The sequence below is a fragment of the Arctopsyche grandis genome, chromosome 9 (assembly GCF_051622035.1).
Source record: "Arctopsyche grandis isolate Sample6627 chromosome 9, ASM5162203v2, whole genome shotgun sequence".
Lineage (NCBI taxonomy): Eukaryota > Metazoa > Arthropoda > Insecta > Trichoptera > Hydropsychidae > Arctopsyche > Arctopsyche grandis.
The window spans coordinates 31627938-31645666 of record NC_135363.1 but is presented as its reverse complement, the minus strand read 5'-3'; positions in this window follow the sequence as shown (position 1 = coordinate 31645666).

The following is a 17729-nucleotide window of genomic DNA, read 5'->3' as shown; positions in this document are numbered from 1 at the left end:
AAAAAAAGGATTAAAAATTGTATATACCTGCGTACATTTATATCATGCATATATATTTCAATTAAAGTATTGCAAATTGTGTATTAATTTTCAGTTTTGAATTTTTTAACGCTGAAATTTTACTATTAAAAATGCAAATGTATTTAAATTATATTTTACATTTCGGGAACGATACGAACGAGGTGCATATTTGCATATATTTTGCACATTTTAGCTTTAATTTTTTGACCTATATATATATTATGTAATATATTCGAGAGTGATATTAAATATCAGTGTTTTAAAAAAATGGTTTATGTATTATTATTACTACTAAACAATATTATAAACGTTATGAAAATATATTATACACATACATAACATAGATGTTTGACCAGAAAACGCTAACGACATTGTATTTTTAACAATCATCAAATTTAATAGTTGGAAAATATACATACATACATTTATAAATAAATATGTCAATGAACTATCATATAGATATTTGTTTTTCATATTCTCACGAGAAAAAGCAATATAAGTATGGTAATAAAGATATTACTTATTATAACTGGTTTTTTCCTTTCTACACCGTTCATTCATTTTCATATCACATCACGAAATGAATAATATAACACGGAGAGCGTTATTAAATTAGCATATAACCGCTATAAAATTTTAATATTGTTAAAATTTTAAACAAAACTCATATTCACGGTTGGATTGCATTTATCATATTAATTTTATTTATTTAAAAATACTTGAACGCAAAGGGTTTGTCATCCGATAAAAACATAAAATAAATGTACTTCAAAAACATTTTCTCGAAAAGCAGGACAATATAAATGATTATTTCATTTATTGAAAACATTCTTATTTAAATACAAATAAAATTATCAGTATTTATTTACTTCTATTATTATCTTAGCTACACTTTTTTTTATTTAAGCATCTCAAAATATCCCTTTGATGCAGAATCCAACCAATCGTTAAATGAAAATTTCTTACGACCAAAGAATTTTGAGAAGAGATAGATTTAAAGCAGACAAATGAGGTGAATGGAGCAGCAAATTGTGCTTTGATTAGGCAATTTTTAATCTTGAAATGATACATGTATGGTGAGGTTTATATATTCTATCCAGATCCTTTGATTAATCTAATATTTTTATTTATTTGTTGGTTAAGTTGTTAATTCAAAGAAGTTAGCATACATTTTATTTTTAGCATTTGACACATTGGATGATATCAATGAGTATCCCTAAAAATTTAAGTTATGACCTTTCCATTCCATAAAGTAGATAATGTTTACTGTTTTCAACTTTTTTATTACTACTATCAATATATATATATTTTTTTTACAATTTCGCCATAGTGACCTTACAGATTAGCTCCAGGTTGTCATTATGGCTAATTTATTACAAGACATTGAAAAGTCATAATTAACGAGACATCTAAATATATAATTATTACATACATACACATGTAAATCGAAACAATACCTGACATCTATGGTCAGATAATATAAACATCGTATAAATACGATTAATAACATTTTTCATTTAACAATACAAATTTTTAGATTCAATAAACAACCACAGAGACATCTATGGTGAGAAATCTGGCGAAACCTGAGGTATAACAATAATTCAAGATTTGCAACAGAAAATTGGGAAGGAAAAGCCAATTTTACAGGAACCGTCTCGACAAGCCAAGGTCTGGCCCACAACGAGACTCAAGCACGAAAGAATTCAATACTCACCACTAGACCACGCTGCTGGTTAATATTTTTATTTTATTTTATTTTATTATACATCAATTATTCAAGCACATTCGTCTAACAGATTTCTCCAAAGCGACGAGTGTGCTAATAAGATTAAGAAAGGACAAAATACATAAAAATTACATAAAAATTCTTAACTGATCAAACTAACTCAACCGTTCCAATTGGTCGCGACTTCCGTAGCTTAGGAAGTGGTGCAGAAAATGACGAGAGATGTGACAAATGTCAATGGCACCATCCAGTGAATTTAAGAAACGGAGGCCATGAGGAATGGTAGAATAACTATAAGCCACAGTTCTAGCCAGAGGAGTGTGAAAAAGGGGACGATGGCTGGTCCATATAATACTCTCTGGAGCATGAAGGCCCAACTCAGCCAAGATAGACGGACAGGAGATAAAGCCTCTAAATATGGAAAACAAGAACTTGATGAGGGCAACACTCCTCCTATGTTCAAGAGAAGTGTAGCCGACCATACCCATGACGAATTGTGAAGGAAATAAATATGGGTAAATCCCATATTGCTCCTTATAAAGCAGTCGAAGAAAGCGTCTTTGGATAAGTTCAAGTTTGATAGATAGAGATTCCAGACCATAGAGGCGTATTCCAAGATACTCCTAACTAGAGCATTGTACAGCAGCCGCAAAACAGTGGGATTATGTAAGTGTCGAGAATTACGAAAGACAAACCCAAGCATTCGTGAGGCAGAGCAACACACAAAGTCAATATGATCGGAGAAATTTAGGTCACTCTGAAATGCAACCCCAATAACAACGGTAGAATTGATCCAGTTCAATAAAGCACGAAAGAATTCAATACCCACCACTAGACCACTCTGCTAGTTAATATATGAAGCAACGTGATTGTGAAAAAACATGACTTCAGATAGTTGAAAATAATTTATTGAATTTGGTGTTCCTGAAATTAAAACTGTAGATTTGAATAGTGGACAAATAGACGAACATATAATCACCTTTTTATAGTAGGTATAAAAGTGGTCTCTTTCGACTTACCTGTAAAATTTCGCTTAATTTTTCACGAAAAAACAGTTTATGTTACGGAGCGAAAATGGAGAGCGAGATCAATATATGGATTACACACACACACATCCATCGTCGGTGAATTAATTGAATTTTCAGCGAATTTTCCCCGAGGTAATTCTTCTTCCTGATGGTTTTTCATACAGGTTGCACAATTTTAAGTCCAGTGGTGGCGCGTGAATTTTTCACAAACACACACACACACACACACAAACACACCAAGAATTTTTTTATCGTTTTTTCGTCTGTAAAGCAATTGTGGGGAATGGCTCCCCGCGGGGCTATCCTCCAAATCGGAAACAACCATAGATCTCCTCGCTTTCGTGCTTAATCAGTCTGGCTCTTGTCTGACCCCACCCCATACCACCCCCTTTCCGCATTATCAAATACCGCTCCCAGAATCGCGCACTCTTAATGTATTTTTATTACCAGAGGGTCTGAACGGTGTGTATATGTTTATTTTTTTTTTCAGAGTAAATAATTTGCATTTAAACTATGGCCGTTAAGTTACGTTACGTCTCGAATGTGTACTTCATTGTAACATTTAGAGACCGTTGAATTTAACAGTCGTTCCTATTAAATGCTCACAGATAAGATTACATCTCAGAACGACTGATTGGTGAATGGAGACAAATAAAACACGACGGTGTCTATTTGATCAGAATGTATCGATATGTTTTGATAATGTTTGTAAATTGTATGGACGTATTTAACTGAAATGATAAATTAAGGTTTCAAAGCCGCACAATTTCCTTTTGAAATTAAATAGATTAAGTTCAATTGGTCTTATTTCAAAAGCCGATTAGTTTACAAACCTATCAATACGTCATTTTTGCATATACTTTATTTTATTTCAATCAAACATGTACACTTGCCTTTACAGATCGCTCCAAAGCGACGAGTGTAATAATACAGATACAATAGAATAACACAAGCATTTTATACAATGCGAATTCATACAAACATCATCCACAGTGACATCTATGGAGAAATTTTTGCAGCATTTTTATTATAGAAATTGACGAACTTCAAGAGGCTGAATAGCTTGAGGTTTGCAAGAGAGATTGGAAAGAAGATGCAAATTTACAGGAAAATCAGAAAAGTTGGCAAACTCTCATATGAAACGATCGACCTGGAGTCACAAACCAAAGTCTGGCCAATAGCTACAATTGGGAATCGAACCGTAACCACTCTGCTCGAATGCAAAATTGGTTAATCACTAGTCCACGCTACTAGTTATATGTACTTACGTGAGTTTTAATTTGTTACTTCAACAGATTGAATTTTCAAAGTATAATTAGTATGTGAAAATAAGAGCCGTCGTCAAATTTATATACTCTGAGATCAGTCAATTGGACACACAAATTATAAATCCACTTTTTTCAATCGAAATGCGAGAATCTTCAATATTTAAACGCTCCTGAGCGATTCCTTAATTTCGGCATTAATTAGATTTCGAGAACAAATTCCGCACGTATTTCGGGCTCGTTTATTTTATCATCTCCGTTATACTTATTTGCGTTGCCGTTCTCTTTTGATCTTTTGTTTATCCTCATCCTTCATTTTCCAGGAAGAAAAATATACGAATCTTTCGCCTTAAAAACACAAAGGAAAGAAGATGATATAAAAAAGGTACGCCACTCTGCCTACGCTACATATTGAAGTGATTATGACTTGTAATAGTATGAGCACAAATACAGGATGTAACAACTTTAAAAATTCAATTTTTATTTATGTATTTATGTATGTATATATGTACTCGATTTTGAGTACATATAGCGTATTTATTATTTGCCATGTCTAAAGAAAAGTCTTCAAATTCAGTGGTTTATATAGCACAATGTAATTAGTTATTGACCAAAATCATTTAATGGCAATGAAATGCTAGTATTTTTTATTATCATCCAAATCCTGCTGGCAAAAATTGAGGAAAGAAATTTTATTTAGTCATCACTTGATTCCAATATACTTTACTGCTAAAAAATGCTACAATCGGTGAGCCACCCTGTGATTGTAATTAAAAGCATCGAATGTTAAATCGCAGGTGAACTTGGTTTGGTTTATGTAATGTCTATTATGTTGAACAGTCGTTTATAATTGGAAAATTCCGGTTTAACAACTCACAAAGGACATCCGGCCGGGAAAAGTCACCAAGATTAACGATGTTTACCGCGTTTGGGAAAAACTAGCTGAAATATCTTCGTCGATTGTTAATGGCCGCGACCGTTAAACGGTGCGCGTGGAAAAACTTTTCCGATTCGATGAGGGGAAATTTGCAGGGGTGCAACGAGGGATGATTTGTAGGATAGAATGGGGAGGAGATGGCGGTTTTCCGAAACCGCCGAAACGATCCCTCTTCATCTCGGATAATATTCTAGAGAAGCGAAAGCAACATTACTCACCGTAGACGCGGACCGGACCGCGGACATAAATTGCTTTGGAATACAACGAATGAACGGAAAATTTTACAACTTTGTTCTTCGCCAATTAATTTTGACGCTACTGCTAAGCCGGCTGATAATTTTCCAAGCGTAGAAACTCGAGCGCTTTTCCACCACCCCCATGTAGTGAAATAATTTAAAGAAACATATAAGGTAAGGCTACGTAAGAAATAATCACAAAAATTCAAGACGAAGCGGAAACAATTAGACCAGTGCTTTACATAAGGGTACGTAAAAGATCCTTTAGAGGTTTGTAAAGGCTATTTTTTTTTATTATTATTTTATGTTTTATTTATACCAGTAAGACCTCAGAGGTAACCCCAATGCACTTTCCTGGCTATAAACATTGTACATTTGATACAAATATTATTAGTATCAAATCGATCGTTTCCTATCAGAGTTTGCCAATTTTATCTGATCATTGTTGAAACGGTTCCTCAAAGTTGGCAAAAAATCATCTTTCCTGTTGTCACAAATCTTCTGTATTTATTGTACATATGTACAATTTGTAAAAAATATGTACAAAAATCTAAAATCCATAGATATCTCAATGGATTAATTATTTAATTAATTGTTATTTCGTGTTCTTCAGCTTCTGGAAATACAGTGATTTTTGTAATAATAAAATACTGCATTGTTTGTAATTAATTGTCCAGGAAGGCGCATTAGGGCTTTCCTGTCAAGCCTTCCTGGTATAAAAATAAAATAAAATTTATACGTAGATATGGTTGTTGAGAAATAAATAGCATCCAAAGTCATGTCTTCGCTAATCGGTCGTTTCGAATGGGCAAAAGGTTACGGAGGAGGCTCATCGTAGAGAAAAAGGGCATCGTTCTCTCCGGAAAAATCCCGATTCGGCTCATTTTTCACCGGCGTAAACAATCTAATAAAAGCGGCACAAAATGGCGGAATAATCCGGTGAAGATGAATGATCCAAGCGCGCGCAAAGGCGCTTCAACAATCATAACGTAATTGAGTGGTAATAGGAGGCCGAGAAAAAACGAAAAAGAGATAGTTAAGGCGAGAGATGGCTCGACAAAGTACGAAATACATAAAATCCAAAATGGTACTTAGTCCACGGGTACTACCATCGCATTTACAGCAGATGGCTTACCATAATTCTCAGAAAGCTTTGTATTTTCATTATTCATCTTCTCTTATTTCATAGAATATGAAATGGTACACCTGAATGATTATTTTTGGATAGTTTTGCAATATACGAGTATTGTCCGAAATTAATTACCCAGTTCAAAATTTTCATATTATACGCAACCCCCAACATAGATCAGTGCTTTCGATTGTGTGTTTGTTTGTTGCTTTCTTGAACCTGTTTTTTTTGCTTTCTAGAACTTGGATATGTGACTTGGATATTGGATTGGTCAATCGTTTCCTTTTAAAGTTTGCCAGTTTATCAGATTTCACTGGAATCCATTAATTGGTTCCAACAAATTGGCAATCCTTTCCCATTTTTACATATGTACCTAATTTATTCGTAAAATTTGAGTCTTATACTCAAATTTTACGAAAAATTGTTGATATTTACAAATTACATTTTTTACATACCTCTTATACAGTTCACATGGTTTTCGTATTAGTGGTAATTTTTTATATCTCTTATCTCTTATCCGATCGTTTTCATACTTTGCCATATTGCTCATTTTGGTCATCAATATACGTTAATGTATCGTCTGCCATTACGTTGGAGATAAAATATCGTATACAATGCGTATCAAGTATCCACAATTTTGGGTACGTTGACGTCTATGACGGTGACGGCAAGCTACTATAATCTATCTTCAACCTTTTCGCCGTGATATGGCCATATCAGATTTTAATTGTTTAAACGCCTATAATTCACTCTATATTTTATAAAATTTGCTCTATAGGTTCTCGTTATCTCTAATATTTAAATATTTATAGTTTTAACTCTCATATGTATATATAAATTTCAAATTTGGCGTCTAGCTTCATGTAATGTAATACACGATATATGTATATTGATTTTTGACCAAATATGTCAGATCTGACATTTCACTGCATATCTCTTCAGTGAGTTTTATCTGCGAGATAAGTATTCAATAAGAAGTTTTTTGTATCTAATTGTTGTATGATTTACAATAAGCTTACATACATTTAGTTTTTTACAATAAGCTTACATACATTTAGTTTTTTACAATAAGCTTAAATACATACATCACACACAATTATTTTTAGTTCTCAGCTGATTTAATTTATCAGATGATTGAAAAGTTCATTTCTGTAAATACATACTCATTTATGGACAATCATACATTGATAAACTATTCTTAAAGCAAATAATTAAAGCAATCTTAGTATTAATAAACTATTCTAAACTGTAAGGTTCCCGGCATAAAAGAGTATACATATTTTCGGCAGCAACTCATAACCTCAAATTTCATTGTTTATTCCTCCAAAACAAACTTTCTAACCAATACAAGCTTAATATGTGTACACAGATCAAACAGTGATAGTTTTATTTTTAGTTATCAGCTGATTTAATTTATTCATAGATGTTTTAATGGTGATTGTAATGTTTGATGATCGATGTTATGTAATTAATTAGTAGATTGGTTTTGCCCCAAGGTGACATATGTATATGGTCAGATTTTTATTATGAACTTTATATAAAATTATAACATTGTTATTATAAATTTGAAGTTATGTTATATATTGAAGTTGCATAGTTATATGGTGACAAATAAGAGTAGGTTGCTAATTTTCTTAGAGCCGTTTCAACAATTAAATCAGATATATCGGCAAACTCTGATTGGAAGCGATTGACCTGTGTACAAATATCCAAGATCTGGCTAGCAACATTGAACCCATGAACTCTCAGCTGATAGCATTATACGCTAACCACTGAATTAAATATAATTTTGGTTAAATAAGATTTCAAATTTATATATGTACATACAAGTTTAATACCATAAGTTTCGCTCATGGGAAAAACCCATAATGGTATCATGGTAAAATATAAATTTTAATTCAATAAAAATAACTTGTACATATTTGTTTAATCCAACGATTATTTCATTTTCTTTCAATATATTCAATTAATTTCATCACGGTTTAATAATATTTCTTTGTAATAATTATCCAAGATTTATTCACACTAACACATTGAACAACAGATCAAATCACAAAACATAAATAGCCAACGCAGCATGACTTTTATTGAAATACCAATTTTGTACAAAGCTCGATTGCACACCAAATATATTAACTTTATAATCTTTAAAATCTAAGGAATTATTATTATCTAAGCTTTATTGTCTAAGAAAATTAATTTACACATCACATCAAAAATGCATTTATTACCTAAAAACCACTATAAAATATCTGTAAGTAGGTTAATCAAAGGGAGGAAAAAACCACAAATTTTGTATTTAATTTATTCATTTGCATAAAATAACATTAAGAACACCACAATTTATATGCTTAATTCCCAAAATTAAAAGGTTTAAATTTTCTTCCGGGTATAATTGACCCATCACAAGTAACTCAGAGTTAAAATTAGCAATAAAATTCAGCAGAGGATGCGCACGTACACTTTTTACGCACCTAATTACTCGGTGAATTTATATTGTGATTAGTTAGAGGGCGTTAGTCGCAGTTTGCGGTATAAGATATCGTTAGCAATACATTAAAATAATTGATTAGCACTTAGGGGGCGCTCGTTTTGGGGGAGCATTAAGCTCTAAATAACAACTGTCGATAGCGTAAACAGTTAACGCGATTGATACGGAAGCGGCAATGCTGGCACAATAATTTATGGCACCCGAGGGAAAATCACCCGTGGAAAACACGATATAAAGAAATGCTCATTGTTGGCAACAAACGATATTTAGCCAAGTATAATCGCCTTAGAAAAATATCGATAAATTACCATTCAAGTGAAATATAAGACGCGGCAATAAAATCAACGATTAAAAATGCAACATTATCAATATATTTATTTTATTTTGAATTCAATCGATTTATAAAATAAAGCTGTGTAATATGTTTATTTAATTTTTGATAAAATATATGTAATTAATATTATAATAATGGGTAAATATTGTATTTTAATCTGGAGTGCGTCATTGGATACAGTTCCGCGTTATATGGGTTCCTTGTGAAAGAGTGCGGCAAAGATATTGGAACTTTTTATATTCAATTTCAATTATTCATTCAAACATGAAATTAAAGGTCGGTATCCCTGAATAGTATCATTTAGATTAAATAATAGATAAAAAGTCAACGATAAGAAATCATTTCAGAAAAATATAAGCCGCAGCAATAAAATCGACGATTAATAAATCAGCTGATAACTAAAAATAAATTGATCACTGTTTGATCTGTGTACATATGTATATTAAGCTTTTTTTGTTTAGAAAGTTTGTTTTGGAGAAAGAAACAATGAAATTTGAGGTAATGAGTTGCTGCCGGAAATATGTATGTATACTATTTTATGCCGGGAACCTTACAGTTTAGAATAGTTTATTAATACTAAGATTGCTTTAATGATTTGCTTTAAGAATAGTTTATCAATGTATGATTGTCCATAAATGAGTTTATGTATTTACAGAAATGAACTTTTCAATCATTTGATAAATTAAATCAGCTGATAACTAAAAATAAAACTATCACTGTTTGCTGGAACCACACTATAAAAAATGTGGCCTTGCTTTTTAGTTGGTGGAAAACTTATTCTAAATCATATTAACAATTAGATACAACATAACTTCTTATTGAATACTTATCTCACAGATAACACTCAGTGAAGAGATGTACTTTTATCAGTGAAATGTCAGATCTGACATATTTGGCCAAAAATCAATATATATCGTGTATTACCTTACAAGAAGCTACACGCCAAATTTGAAATTTATATATACATATGAGAGTTAAAACTATAAATATTTATATATTAGAGATATCGAGAACCTATAGAGCAAATTTTATAAAATATAGGCGTTTAAGCAATTAAAATCTTATATGGCCATATCAAGGCGAACAGGTTGGAAGACACGGGACGAACGCTTATTAATCGTCAGGAAGGTTTACGGGCCCCGTTTTTAAAACGCGTTGTATACGATATTTTATCTCCAACGTAATGGCAGACGATACATTAACGTATATTGATGACTTAAATGAGCAATATGGCAAAGTATGAAAACGATCGGATAAGAGATAAGAGATATAAAAAACGACTTCTTAAACGAAAACCATGTGAACTGTATAAGAGGTATGTAAAAATGCAATATTATCAATATATTAATTTTATTTTGAATTCAATCGATTTATAAAATAAAGCTGTATATTATATTTATTTAATTTTTGATAAAATATATGTAATTAAACATATAATAATGGGTAAATATTGTATTTTAATCTGGAGCGTGTCATTCGTTTCAGTTCCACGTTATATACGTTTATTATGAAAGAGTGGGGCAAAGATATTGAAACTTTTTATATGCACTTTCAATTATTCATTTAAATATGAAATTAAATGTTGCTATTCCTGAATAGTATCGTTTAGAATAAATAATAGTTGCAAAGTCAACTGCAGAACCTGGATTGTTTCCAATTTCCGCACACAGCGAATTGTTTCTGACCCAATTACAGAATTATTGCACTTTCTGAACTATAAAGTACTGCAAGCATATGCGCAAATTCTTATACGTAAATGAAATTTTATGTTGCAGAGCACGGCAACTTTCAAAAGAAAATCTCACTTAATACATTTATTGGTACAGAATGTTCAAATATAAATAAAAAAAATACGCTCGAGTAAACAAATCATCTTTGAAATTTTATTATTCAAAAATTTTATTCCACTCTGTACATGTACATACATCATGCATACGTTTGATAGTCGATAGACAACGTCCTATATTTTATAACATCTAGCAAAAGTGTTCGAATCCGAGCGAACATATAAAACATGCGAATAAATTTTCACAACAGACGACGCCGATATACGGCGAGGGGTCGCATAAATTTTCCCATTTTCCAAAACTCGCATTTCGTAGACGCTCTCCATTTTTTTCCACCCCATCACCATTCGACAAATACAAACAAGTGCCAGACGTTTTATCATTTTATGTATTTAAACCAACATTTGAGTCGCCTAGAAAATAGTTCAAAATAGAGTTTTAAAAACCGAAACTATGTATGTATTATATATAACGAGCAAAGCTGGCTTTGAACAACACCATCAATTGATTTAGCAATATTAAGTCATGTTCTGATTACGAACAGGAACACAAAATCTAGAATCTTCTAGCACGTTTATACGCGCCTTTAGGAACGATTTAAATTTATTTATTTATTATTTAACATATTAGCCACAGTGAAGTTAGAGTACTCTATCGCGTCACTATGGCTAGACATATAAGCATAATACAAATATAGGAATATAGGAAACATGCATATTAGATAAAATCAACAATGAGTGTTGTTTAACAACCACTAAACTAGTTCAGCATAGCTTATATTAAATAGGTCAATTTCACCAGCAACCCGGTTGAGCAGATAAATGTCTTTAGAGATTGAAGATTTTGCTAACATATTTGTGCAAGCCACAAGAGGAGATAATAAATCACGATTCCTCATGTGCCAGAACCTACTTGGTGTATAAAACTTCAGATCATTAAGAAACAAATGATTGTGTATTAATCCTATTAAGAAACTTTAAAAAAAGTCTAACGCCACTAGTAGAAAAGCACTAGGATGTAGCGAGGGAGAATAAAACCATACAATTTCATATAAACATATCTGAGAAACCGTTTTTGGATTCTTTCAATCTTCAATGAATAAGTCGTATGAGTAGGACTCCATATAATGGAAGAAAATTCTAGAATGCTACGTACTAGAGATTCATAAAGAATTTTAAGCACCAACGCACTCTGGAAAAGGTTAACTAACTCGTGTAGTAAGTATCCCACAACTGTAGTACCTCGTAAAGAAATATTATCTATGTGTTGTTTAAAACAAAAATTCTTTGAGAACAAGACCCCCAATCGCTAAAATCATCCACTAACTTTAATTCAACACCATGTAGGTGAAAGGGCTAAATCAAACAATCTGAAGAACTTGTCACATTGACGACACAGCTTAACTGTCATAAATAGTTTGAGGTCATCAGTGAATAAAAGATAGTCCGAATATTTTCTGAAATGTCGTTAAAATTAATAAAAAGAACAATGTCCCCAGATTGGACCCCTGAGGCACCCCAGAATGTGAATATAAAACATCGTATAACAAATAACCCTAAATTCATATTTTTATAAATAGAGGACTTGTTTTGGAACTAAGCGTGTCGTTTCTTTACTTTTAAATCGTTTGAATCGCTTTTACGACTTAACAATTAGACCGTACGAATTCCATTTTCCGCACGGATCTCTCCTTCGTCCCTCGTTGCTGTGGGGGTGTGAGGATTTTTTACGGTTATTACGAAGGCTTTATGCATGTATGTGTACATATGTGTATGTGTGCCTATTTAATATTCCATACACTCGGTTCGTGCAAACAGATCGTCGTCGCAAACAAAACAGTTCAAACAGACGCGCTATCCGTCCGCACACACAGACGGTCTCTGTTTGTTCGCCACGGATTGATTCCCCAAATTGGATGAAGAAATAAGGAGGCGAGCTGATTATGCCCTGGCTAACAAAAAAAATAGAAAGAATGGCCCCACTACGAAAATCTCCTAATAAATTGCGTTTATCCGGGATGAGTGTGGGCGATGATAAAACTAATTCCCGTCTAATGCTCGTCTCGCTGTCTGCGAATCCATTATGGCCTCCAACCCCTCCCCCTTCGCTTGTTTATTGCGAAACGAATGCGGTGAAATGATGGCAGTGTTATTATTTAATTTTACGCACATAATCAAAACATGTATCTTAAATCTGTGATTCAAACTGTTCATCGAAGTTTCTTTTTTGTCAATTTTTTCTCGAAACTTTTCATTTCATCTATTTGTGACCTTAAATTTATGTTTAAATGGATCTCAACCATCAGATAATACAATGAGAGTTTTAAATACCTTTGTAAATGTTGAAATTTCAATATTTTGCTTTGACTGTGTGCCTTGCCGGCGTAAATATGTGCGAGCAGGATGCAAGAATCCACACCCACTTTAACGATTTTAAGCCATAAGCATTAATTATGTTCAAATAAATCACCTCTTATAATCTTTTATATAGGTATAAAACCGAAACGGCGTTTGTAATTCGTTTCTGATTGGTTGTCTTCAAAATCGTTTCTGATTGTCTGGATTGGTCAAAGACGTTCATGATTAGTCGGTCATTAAATAATATAATTATTTTTTCGATTTAAATAACTTTAATAAAAAAACAAATGTTGATTTTTTCATAGTTTGACGGTATTCTAACTACTAGACTGCATTTCTATTTCAAGTTACTTTTATTATATCCATGCTAAAACGGAAGAGATCGTCAAAAGTGGAGCCGAGAAGTGTAGTATGTATGTATGTACTAGCACCACTAGTATTAGATATATATAATATTAAATACGGATTGTCATATGCTGATTATACCAATTTTACCAATAAAACTAGCGGCGTGGACTAGTAGTTAGCATAGTATGCTTTTGAACAGAGTGATCACGGGTTCGAGTCCCACTGATAAACGTAGGTTGTCGGAGGTTATTTTAACCTATTTTTCTGGTAGCCTGCGCTCATCATCATTTTCATAATTTAATGTGATGTATTAGTAGAAATTTGATCTTCTCTCTTCCATTTGAGCCTCGCAGGGAATTTTTGTATTTGCGGCTGGTTCTTATACATCGGTGCTGGCTATATATCGTTTGTAGATGCAAGACATTCCCTACTTTGCATATTATTATTTGATATTTTTACTTGATGTGCTATTGCTTTTTTATGATTATGTATGTATAAATGTATTTTTTGTCTGTGAATACATACATGTATGTATAAATTTTTATTTTTATCTATATTTTTTCGACCATTGCACTGCATTAAGGACTCCTGTAATACCACAATGGACTAAACTTAAGCTTAAAATAAATAAATAACATTATGCTTTCGAGCAGAGTGATCACGGCGGTGACCCTGGTTTGTGACTACAGGCTAATCGTTTCCTATCAAAATTTGCCAATTTTTCTGATTTCATTTAAACGATTCCTGCAAAATTGGCATCTCCTTTCCTATTTCTCTTGCAAATATGAAAGGAGGTTATTCGGCGTCTTATAGTTGAACGATTTGTAAAATATAATGCTACAAAAAAATCTCCATGGATGTATCTATGAATGATGTTCGTTTAAATTCGTATTGTATACATAAATGCTTGTATTGATCTGTTGTATAAATGCTTGCAATGCTACTTTGTTATGTTTGACCATAGATATCATATATAATCTAAAGATAAGTAATTTGTGATTCTTTTTTCCTTATGTACATTTTATTTTCTTATGGAGGCCATTGTGGCGCATTTGGTTCTTCCTGTAAATGCCACAATGGTCCAAACTAATGTTTATATAAATATTATACTCACTTTATATGCAATGTGAAACTAAGAATAAGATTTGAGGATATTATTTATTCTTTTATTTAATTTTTTTCACCTTATCTTCATTTTTATTTATTAGTTTTCGATTACAATGTTTTACTGTTTTTGCTTTATTCTTTTTCATTTTATGCTTGGTATTGTATTTTATTTTTGTGTTCTTCTGTTTTTCAAATGTAGGCCATTGTGGCGCATTATGTAATGCCATAATGGTCCAAAACTATAAATGAATAACAATAATTATGTATTTAAATATGATTTATTGTTTCTTGATTTGTATAAGTACACTCGTTGCTTTGGAGCGATCTATAAGGTGAGTGTACTCATATCCAATACATAAATTAAGCAATTAATAAAAAAGAAATATATAAATATGTAAATTGCTAAATATATCCTTCTCAAAAGACAAAAAAATGCAAATACGGATACGTCTACGTGGAAAGATCGCCATAACAATAAACCATAAGGGAAAACATAATAAAAATAATGATAATATCTGAGCGTAAAAGGCACTGTTAACTAGGAAATTTCCCCATGAAATACACAAACATTTACGCATAAAATATTTACAGTAGTGAAATAGGGATTTGCGGGATGAAAAAGGTGAACGAGGCCTTTTACTTTTCAGGTACCATCGCACCCCATCCTCCTCGTTCGTCACTCCAGCCTCGTCTTCCGCGTTTATTAATTTTGTAATAGCTTCGGCCATTATTGTAATCAAATATTTACAAAACGGCAAACTTTGTCGGCCGTCTTTCGAGAGCCGGAATAATTAATATTCATGATGGCACACGAGCTCTGAGATGTTAATACACTCTACCTTAAGCCCAGTGAGTCCAATTTCGACCGACCAAAATGAATCGGGGTGAGGTGGGTGGGGGAGGAGGGGGGGGGGTGGAAAAAAATTAATATTAATACAAAGTCCAAAAACCTGATGAATATTGAAAGGCGAGTCGCTTTTTTTCGCACCGCGCTCATTAATATTAATATCCAATTTTTTTTTTCATTTGCGTTGCGGAAATGAAAAATAAACACGAACGATTATTTGTTTCCCGCGAGATTTATTTTCCGATCGGTCGTTTCACGGTTATTAAAATCGGGATTATCGGCGCGCGTATAACCCCATTATGAACATAGTGTTGGGGCGTGACAAATTGTGTTCGAAAATTATTTTCGTCATTTATTATGGTCGTTCGGATGCTGGACAAAATTTTTCCATTCGATTCGAGGCGATTTGTCAAAATTTGCAGTAATTATTGGCGATTTTTCCAAACGATCAGTCTTGCATATAAGCTTAGTCGATAGCGAAAATGCACGGTTGAATAAATATAAATTTTATTTTTAACATTGATTTAATTTTTGATTTGTAAATGCTTTTTATTATTACTAAATTATGTTCACAATACATCTTATATCTATTTTAATAGCTACTGATCTACTGATCATTTTCTATTTTACAATTTTGATTTAATTTTATTAGTAATCATAGTATTATATTATTCTAATGTTAATGTACAGTATAATAAGAAAAAGAGCTCAAAAACCTATTTACAATTTTATAAATGCTCATAATACATCTAATACATAATATTAATTAAACACTCTCCAAGGTCGATGACCTAAAGCAGATTGTGTTTAGGTAATCTGTGTTTATACCTGAAGGGTATAGAAATTTTGTTGTAATCACCGAGAGTCTTCACAAGTGTGTTAGTATGGTTATTAGTGATTCTGTCATAGAATCTACTGGTTAGTTTGTTTGTAATTTCTGTAACTAAAGGAATATTATTTATGGCGTGCATTTTTTTTTCAAGTTAGTATATATGTATGTATGGGTGTATTATAAATTATTTTTAGGTATTTATTTTGTATTATTTGGAGCTTGGAAAGGTAAGTATTCGAGGCGTTATTCCATACAGGTGAGGCATAGGTTAATAATGGTATTTAACATTGTTTCAATAAAGAGTCATATATGAATAAAGTCATCAGAAATAAATTTGTTTCGTTGCGTTTAATCAACAAATAAAAAGGGTGAATACCGATAATCTGACCAAGCATTGAATTTAGTATAATATTATATTATATTATACATATGTACATAGAGTTGAAATCAGGAATTCTGCTTCTATTTTCACTATTGAGTGAGTTGTTTTTTTCTGCGGTTTTTCAATGTCATTGAAATTGTGTCGAAGAAAATACATTTTTTCGGTTATTTATCAATTCTCATTAATCACTAATTTCACATTCTGGTTAATTCGGAAGTATTCCTTTTGAGTGCAAAATATGCATGGCGGATTCGAGTAATTTGTCGAATTTCATTATCGATGATCTTATTTTTAATTCCAAAACGTCTTTCATCTGTGAGAAAACGATTATTTTAATATATCGGATGAGTGGTTATTTGCATACATACATATATGCGGTTTTCATATAATATTGTGTTGTAAACATAATATTGTAACAACATGTTTTTCTGTAGTATAAATTCACATCCGTGTAAATAATCTAGCGCTAGTCCTTTAACCTTAAGTTCGTTTTAAAAAAAATGCTATTTTTCTTACCACAAAAACAGGTGTGAATGAATATCACATTAACAATTCAACCACTTGAAATTTCATAAATAAAAATGCCAATGTCAATGCTTAGTGATTTTTTTTAATAATTTTAAAAGTTGGAGTCGAATCATAACATAAAGTCGTTGTCGGTAAATTTTGATCCGACTCTACAGCCCTAATATAAGCTTAAGTTCAATTATATATTCCCCATATGTTTCCTCATAGTGACGATTTAAGGTAAACTGTCATGACACTATGGCAACTATAAAAAATAAAAAATAAAGGTGATTTTGAATGTTTTGTTTCAGTAAATAATTAAAATACGTTTCGTACGGTTGAGATATTCGTATCTATCGTAATACAACCACAGAATGATAGTACTCGGAATC